The following is a 7,436-nucleotide window of genomic DNA, read 5'->3' as shown; positions in this document are numbered from 1 at the left end:
ATGGCACTGTGGGTAAAGGCCAGGGTGCGGATGGCAGGGCCCTGGCTGTCCCTACACCAGGCACGCCCACTGGGCACCTGAGCCACTGCAGCCCTCAAGACGGTACTGCCCTTCAAAGCCATGCCCCGGTGTCCTGGCAACAAGTGGATGCGGATGCTGCAGATCTGGAAGGAGCAGGGCTCTGAGAACATGCACTTGGACATGCATCAGACCTTCCAGGAGCTGGGGCCCATTTTCAGGTAAAGCTCTTCCCGCTCACCTCAGCGAGAACACCCTCACGTTCTGTCCCCCTTGGTGCCTGAGTCCCACTGGGCCAGGGCTGTGCCACATCCCACTGACCACATCCCGGCAGGGGCACCCGGGCCGTGGGAAAGGGGTAGGGAGGGGGCTCCTTGGGGCAGGTGTGCGTCTCGGCCACCGCAGACTGGGGCCCTTGTCGAGCAGGAGCCCTGGGCGGCTCGCTGCTGGGAGCACAGAACGCAGACCCCAGAGGAGAGGAGGCTTCAGTGAGACCGCGGGAGGGCCCGCCTGCTCTGATCCAGCGCCTGGCTCTATGGAGCGGGGACCAGGCAGGACACGGCCCCTCAGCAGACCGCAGAGCTCTGCCCCACAGGTACGACGTGGGAGGGAGACACATGGTGTTCGTGATGCTGCCCGAGGACATGGAGAGGCTGCAGCAGGCGGACAGCCGTCACCCTCAGCGGATGATCCTGGAGCCCTGGCTGGCCTACCGACAGGCTCGCGGGCACAAGTGTGGCGTGTTCTTGCTGTGAGGGCCGGTGGGGGTGCGGAGGGAGGGGCAGGGCGGCCTGGGTGCAGAGAGCATGTGGGACGGGGAGGGCCTCAAAGCGAGCCTGCCCGAGGCCCACCTGGGTGGCTGGGGAGAGGGTGCCCACCGGCTCCAGATCGGGCCCGTGCCCCAGGCAACTTGTGTGCCCTGGAACCGGGTAAGGGGCGAGCCACAGTGGGAACCCTCCCTGCAGGGCCAGAGGAGGGAGGGGGAAGCCTGCAGAGACCTCTGAGGGGCCTGCCAGCGGGGTGCACGTCTCCCCTCCTCCAGCCCCCAGGCCCTGCGAGTAGCCCCCCACGGGCACTGCGCCCTGTGTGGGGAACACCAGGAGATGCACGATTGGATTCTGCCTCGAGGGGCAGGGTCTGTGCAAGGACTGGAGCAGGCGGGCAGCATGGTAGAGGCCTCGCCCACGCTGGGGCGCGGTGAGAGCAAGCTGGGCCAGCTCCCAGGGGCTCAGCCTCCTTTCTCTCAGAAGAAGTCTCCAGGCCTGGATTGCCTCGGAGGGGACATGTGTGTGGCAGGCAGGGGGCCTGCGAGTCTGCAGACACCCCAGCAGCAGTCTCAGCCAGAAGCCCCCATCTCAGCCTGGGTGATGTACACGACGCTGCCCCAAGGAAAGAGGTGCTGCATTGATGCCAACGGGATCAGCCTGCCCCTAAGGACCAGCAGGTGGCTCCCTGTGTGGCCCGTTTCGCTCTGGAGAGAGGAAGGTGGGGTGCAGGACGGGGCCACTGCTGACTGACACCCTGACACTCTGCTCCCTGCTCTACAGCAATGGACCCCAGTGGTGTTTGGACCGACTGCGGCTGAACCCAGACGTCCTCTCGCTGCCAGCCTTGCAGAAGTACACACCCTTGGTGGATGGCGTGGCCAGGGACTTCTCCCAGACCCTGAAGGCGAGGGTGCTGCAGAATGCTCGGGGGAGTCTGACCCTGCACATCGCACCCAGCGTCTTCCGCTACACCATCGAAGGTGTGGGCTGGGGAGGCAGGCGCACCTCAGGGCGTGGGGGGAGCTGGCCCTGAGGCCCGGGCTCCCCGGGGCTCAGGAACCCCTCCTGCCACAGCCAGCACCTTAGTCCTTTACGGGGAGCGGCTTGGCCTTTTGACCCAGCAACCAAACCCTGACAGCCTGAACTTTATCCACGCGCTGGAGGCCATGTTGAAGTCCACCGTGCAGCTCATGTTTGTGCCCAGGCGCCTGTCACGGTGGATGAGCACCAACATGTGGAGGGAGCACTTTGAGGCCTGGGACTACATCTTCCAGTATGGTGAGGGCCGGAGCCCGGGCCGTGCGGTGACTAGGGACCCCGGGGCCCCCTCCACTCACCACAGTCGCAGAAGGACTGAGGTCCCGGGAGGGGCTTGTGGCTTCGTTATGGTCCCAGACCCATCGGCAGTGATGCTGGCCTGGGCGGGCCTGAGAACTGGGGCAGGACGTGGAGAATTGGGGGTATGGAGGAGGGTAAAGGGCAGGAGGATGACAAAGAGCAGTGCTTCCCAGCGCCAGACCCGGGGCTTCTGTCGCTATGCATCCTGCAGCCAACAGAGCCATCCAGAGAATCTATCAGGAGCTGGCCCTCGGCCACCCGTGGCACTACAGCGGCATCGTGGCAGAGCTGCTGATGCGAGCAGACATGACCCTGGATACCATCAAGGCCAACACGATCGACCTCACTGCTGGGAGTGTGGACACGGTCAGGCCAGCACGCAGCCCTTCCCATAGAGCAGGGAGCTCCCCTGCCTCCAGGCAGCCTCCTCCCAGGGCAAATGTCTCCTCCACGCCCCTCCCCAATCTATGCCTCCAGCTTCCCAAAGGGAAGGAGTCTATGGTGACCCACATGAGAAACCAGGCTCCAGACAGAGTGTAGAGTGGCCGGAGGCCTGGGTACCTGCAGCATCAGAGGTCCTCGGGGTCCTGGGGGGAGGGGAAGGGCTGAGGTTCGGCTGCAGAGTCACACTAGAGACCTTTTCCAGGGACAGAGACGATCCTTAGGAGGTGACTGGCTAATGGGAGGGGCAGCAAGAGGTTCTAGCATGTGGGGGAGAGAGCAGGTGGCAGGGAAGCCAGCCCAGGGGGCGGGCCAGGCCCAGGGTGTACAGTGCAGCTGAAGTGTCCTGCCTCTAGACCGAGCCTCCCTCTGCCAGCATCTCTGAGGGCCAGGCACCCAGGACCTCAGCAGAGGTGCGGGCTCGTGGTGGAGGCACTCCCTGAGCCAGCGCTGTGATGCAGCCCTGTGGCCCTGGCCCCGTTCCTGCAGAGCCCTCTTGCCTGCTGGATGACCACAACTGAGGCTGACAGATCCTTTGCCCAGGGGTGCATCCCCCTGTACCTCCTCTTCTTCTTCCTGGAGGGAGGCTGATGCTTCTTCCTCCGGGATCCCTCCTCAGTGTCCTGGGGCCCTCATCAGTCACGTCCTCACTGGCCTGGGGAGCTTTGGCTAACTTTGGAGATGCAAGGAAGGAGCACCTCAGGATCTGGTCTTCCCAGTGCCAGGAGTGACCTGTGAGGGACCGGGGTTGGGGGGCTGCCCTCAGGCTATGTGCACTGGGCTAGGAAGGCTGCAGAGGTGTCTGGGGTCGGTCACAGCTGATGACCCTGCTGGATGCCGCTGTGTGCAGGCTCTACCCTGTGGGTATCAACGTGGAGCGGCAAGTGAGCTGGTGCTGCAAAACTACCACATCCCGGCTGGGGTGAGTGAGGTCCTGGAGCCCCGCCGACCTTCACCCAGGGGCCAGCTGACATTGGCCCCTTCCCACTGCCTGTAGACGCTGGTGAAGGTCCTACTCTATTCCCTGGGTCGAAACCCCGCCGTGTTCGCCAGGCCTGAGAGCTATCACCCCCAGCGCTGGCTGGACCGCCAGGGCTCTGGAAGCAGGTTCCCGCACCTGGCCTTTGGCTTTGGCGTGCGCCAGTGCCTGGGGCGGCGCGTGGCCGAGGTGGAGATGCTGCTCCTGCTGCACCATGTGAGTGGGCCGCGAGGGGCACGGGTGGACAGCCTGGCCGGGGACCCCTGGCTTCGTTCTGGGGCGCCCAGCCTCAGGGCCCTGGAAGGCAGGGCAGGCTGGGGCCAGGTGGAACCCTGCCTCTGTCCTAGGTGCTGAAGAACTTCCTGGTGGAGACACTGGAGCAAGAGGACATAAAGATGGTCTACCGCTTCATACTGATGCCCTCCACCCTGCCCCTCTTCACCTTCCGGGCCATCCAGTAGTCGTGTCAGCACACTGCCGGGCCACGCACCCTACAAGCCCCTCTGCCGGACCCCGGCCACACCTCTTTCTCCTACGAGCCCTGACTTTTGAGTCACACCACTGTGCAGCCAGCACTTTGCACTCATGGAACAGCACAGGCCCCCGTGGGTCAGGCTTGCTGGCCTGTGCAGCAAGGCCAGGGCACAGCTGGGGATGAACCTTGGTCGCAGGTCCTGGTCGCATGCCCAGTCCCACCAGCTCTTTCTCCAGCAAGGAGCGCTGTCTGAGGGCCCTTGACCCCAGTCACCCCAGCACTAGCCCCAGGCCCCTCGTGTGGCCATCCAAGCAATGGGCCTCAGACTGTACCGTCTGCCTCCCTGTCCACTCTTTATACCTCCTGTGCTCAATTCTGCTCCAATGCAAGAGCTGACACCTTGGGCGTGCCCTGTCCTGATGGCTGCCATTTCAAGTGCCGTCCCCTTTGCCTCCAGAGCTCTGGCATGGACTTGCCTTCAAGCTGGGTTGTTATCTGTCTACCTAGCCTCTTGGGCTCACCCTGGCAGTGCCAGTCATCTGTGATTGTGGCTGAAGTGCCCAGCCCAGGCCTGGACAGGCAGGTCGTGAGTCAGGTTTCCTAGAAGAGACGCTGCCAAAAGCCCACCTGGACATCAGGGTCAATGATACTCATCTGAGAGCATGAGGGATGGTGAACCCCTCTGGCACGAGGCAGGCCGGCCATAGAGAAGCCTCTAGAAGAAGGGTGTGGGGCCACCTCTCACTCCCTTCAGTAGAGCCAGTCTGAAGTGCCCACTACCCTCTCACAGTGACCCACAGAGGGACCACCCTGATCTCAAGGCCGGAAGAGGCTTTGAACCACTGACAGCCAACTGGGATCCCCTTGTTGGCAGAAGCAGGCAGTCTGTCCCATCCCACCTAGGGCCAGGTGACACCCCAGGTAGAAAGTGGGCCCAGAGGCAGGATGAGGGGCCGTGGGGTCTCTCCACTCTCCCGCCCTCACCACCCCCAGTTCATCTGCTGAGGAACAGGCAGGCCGAGCAGGCAGCAAGGTGTGAGGAGTCGTGTTTCTGGCTGCACCAGCCCTGCCCCTACTGAGGGCTGGGGGGTCTCTCCACTCTCCCTGCCCCAGTGAACCGCCCCCCAGGGCATCTGTTCAGTGCCAAGATCCCTGGAGGAGGACAAGAGCTGCACACCCCGTCACCACTCCAGTCCATCCGTGGCCAAAGAGGCCTGCGGCCGCCGGTATGATCTTCTCCCACCCCAGACAGGACTGTTGAAACGGACCCAGAGATTCATGGAGGAGGGAGGAGGTTCCAGACTCTGTGGTCACACAGGCACTAGCTAGAGCCCTCGCCCAGCATACAGGCCCAGCCTTCATTCCCTGTGAGCCCTGAGTTCTTCTTACGGGAATTCTATAGTATCACCATTTCGCTGGGCCCCCTGAGGCACCGTGAGATGGGTTTTTGGGAAGTGCCGAGTTTTCTGGCTCAACTGGCACTCAACCTATCCGATCCTTCTCCCACCACTCAGTGGCCCTCCTCTGCAACGAGTGGAGCAAGTGTGGTGACAGGAAAGGAGTGAAAACCTAGTCCCCTCGTGGTGAGTGTGTGTCATCGTGCGGAGCTTGGCACATGTGGATGCTTGATTTTCACGGCAGCCTGAAGAGGCACGTGCTCCCTCATTCCCATTTTGCAGGTGAGAAAACCGGGGCTCAGAGGATTCGCTCATCTGGAAGAGTCTCATGGCACTTCCATGGAAGGGGTACTGCCTGAAGCCGTGAGGACCGACCGATCTCTAAGGCCCTCGTTAAGGAACTTGGTTTGGTAGTGCTCACGGACATCGTGGAGACAAACTCCAGCTAAGCATCTCTGTCTGCTTTCCAGATCCTCTCCTGGATTTCCCTGTTTCTCCAGATTTCCTCTTTCAAGTCTATGGAGGGGCCCCTTTTTCTTGATCTGGCATGGAATTTCCCGTCTTGCCGTGTGAGGATCTGTCCGGCTCTTTCTGACAACCTTCCAGGTTATTGCGGTCTCGAGTCTGCTGTGTGATCCTCATGATTCTTGCGCCTCTTCGGGCCTTTCAGTGTAGCTGCAGTAGTGCCTTTAAGAAGCCCGATGCCAGGAACCGGAGCGCCCTCTGTGCTCCCTGCTGCTGGGGTCTGCCTCAGGGCCCTGCCATCTCTTGCCCAGCGCTGTCGCTGTCCTGGAGCCACTCTGTGCTCACTGCTCAGCCCGGGTCTCCTCTGGGCTGACTAGTGTCAAGGCTAAACCCCCTTGAGGGCCTTGTCTCGGTTCTCGGGAGGGAATGGGGATCCGGGGCTTTGTCCTCAATCCACCTTGCAAAGCTAGGCTCGCTGCTCGCCTGATGGTGCTGAGGGCAGCTGCCGTGTTGGTGTAGTGTTTTCAAGGTCTCACCTCCACGTGGGGCTCTGTGACAGCCTACAGGGGAGGGAAGGGAGGGGGTGGGAGGAGGTTCCAGAGGGAGGGAACCATGTATACCTGTGGCTGCTTCATGCTGAGATATGGCAGAAGCCAACACAACACTGGAAAGCAATTATCCTCCGATTAAAAATAAATACATTAAACAATACATGCAGCTGACAGGTGTTTCAAGTTCAGCCTTCTTTTAAAAGCCTGGCCTCTCCGCAGGGTTCTAGTTGTGATTCCTAATCTTACTCTTGTCCTGTGCTTCAAGCCTTTCCCTGGGAAGTGGGGCCAGCAGACCATCAGGCTTGGTGGCTTGGCCCCAAGCCTCCCCTGGCAGCGCTGTACTGGCATCCGTGCTCCCTCCTCCCTGCTCCTGGTCGCACCTTGCTTCCTGGTCCTGAAGACATCCTGCCCTTTTACAAGCACAGAAATGCACTTTCTACATGTTCTGGATTGTGTAGAGTTGCTGGAGTGGGGGGATTTTCAGAGTATTAGCTTGAACCTTGCTCGAATCCGAGGACCCTCAGTGGCTCATTTAAGCAGACAGCTGGTGTCTGGAAGCTTTCTGTCTGTGGCTGCCCTGGGGGATGACCAAGCATCCCACATCTGTCAGGTCTCCACAAAGTGTTCTTCAGCTTTCTTGTGGGAGGAGCTGCCTACCTTGCAGGAGGGGTCTTAGGTGCTTGTAGAACCCTGGACACCGGTCAGATTGCGGGCCAGTTTCAAATGGCTAAATATCCCCTTTCATTGATCACTTAACACGTGCTTATCAATATCCAAAAGTCCGTTCATCGTAAGAGGACAATGAGCCCATTAGTAGCATAGAAAAGAAAATTCACATCCTCCTCACCTCTATAGACACAGAGGAGCATTTAACCAAATTCAATACCATTGCTGTGCTAAGAGCTACGGCACAAACCAGGAGTGGAACAAGGGCATCTATGAGAACCCAGGGCTAACACCATACTTCATTGTGAAAAACAGGCTGCTTTCCTCCTCAGACCAGGA

General features: G+C 60.7%; 1 pseudogene; it reads left to right on the top strand.

Annotated features, from left to right (window-relative positions):
- LOC112449566 (cytochrome P450 11B1, mitochondrial-like) lies at positions 1-4,178 on the top strand (annotated as a pseudogene).
- The last annotated feature ends 3,258 nt before the right edge of the window (positions 4,179-7,436 follow it).

This window comes from Bos taurus, chromosome 14 (assembly GCF_002263795.3).
Source record: "Bos taurus isolate L1 Dominette 01449 registration number 42190680 breed Hereford chromosome 14, ARS-UCD2.0, whole genome shotgun sequence".
Lineage (NCBI taxonomy): Eukaryota > Metazoa > Chordata > Mammalia > Artiodactyla > Bovidae > Bos > Bos taurus.
The sequence above is the reverse complement of the archived record's forward strand: the minus strand, read 5'-3'. Positions and strand labels throughout refer to the sequence as shown.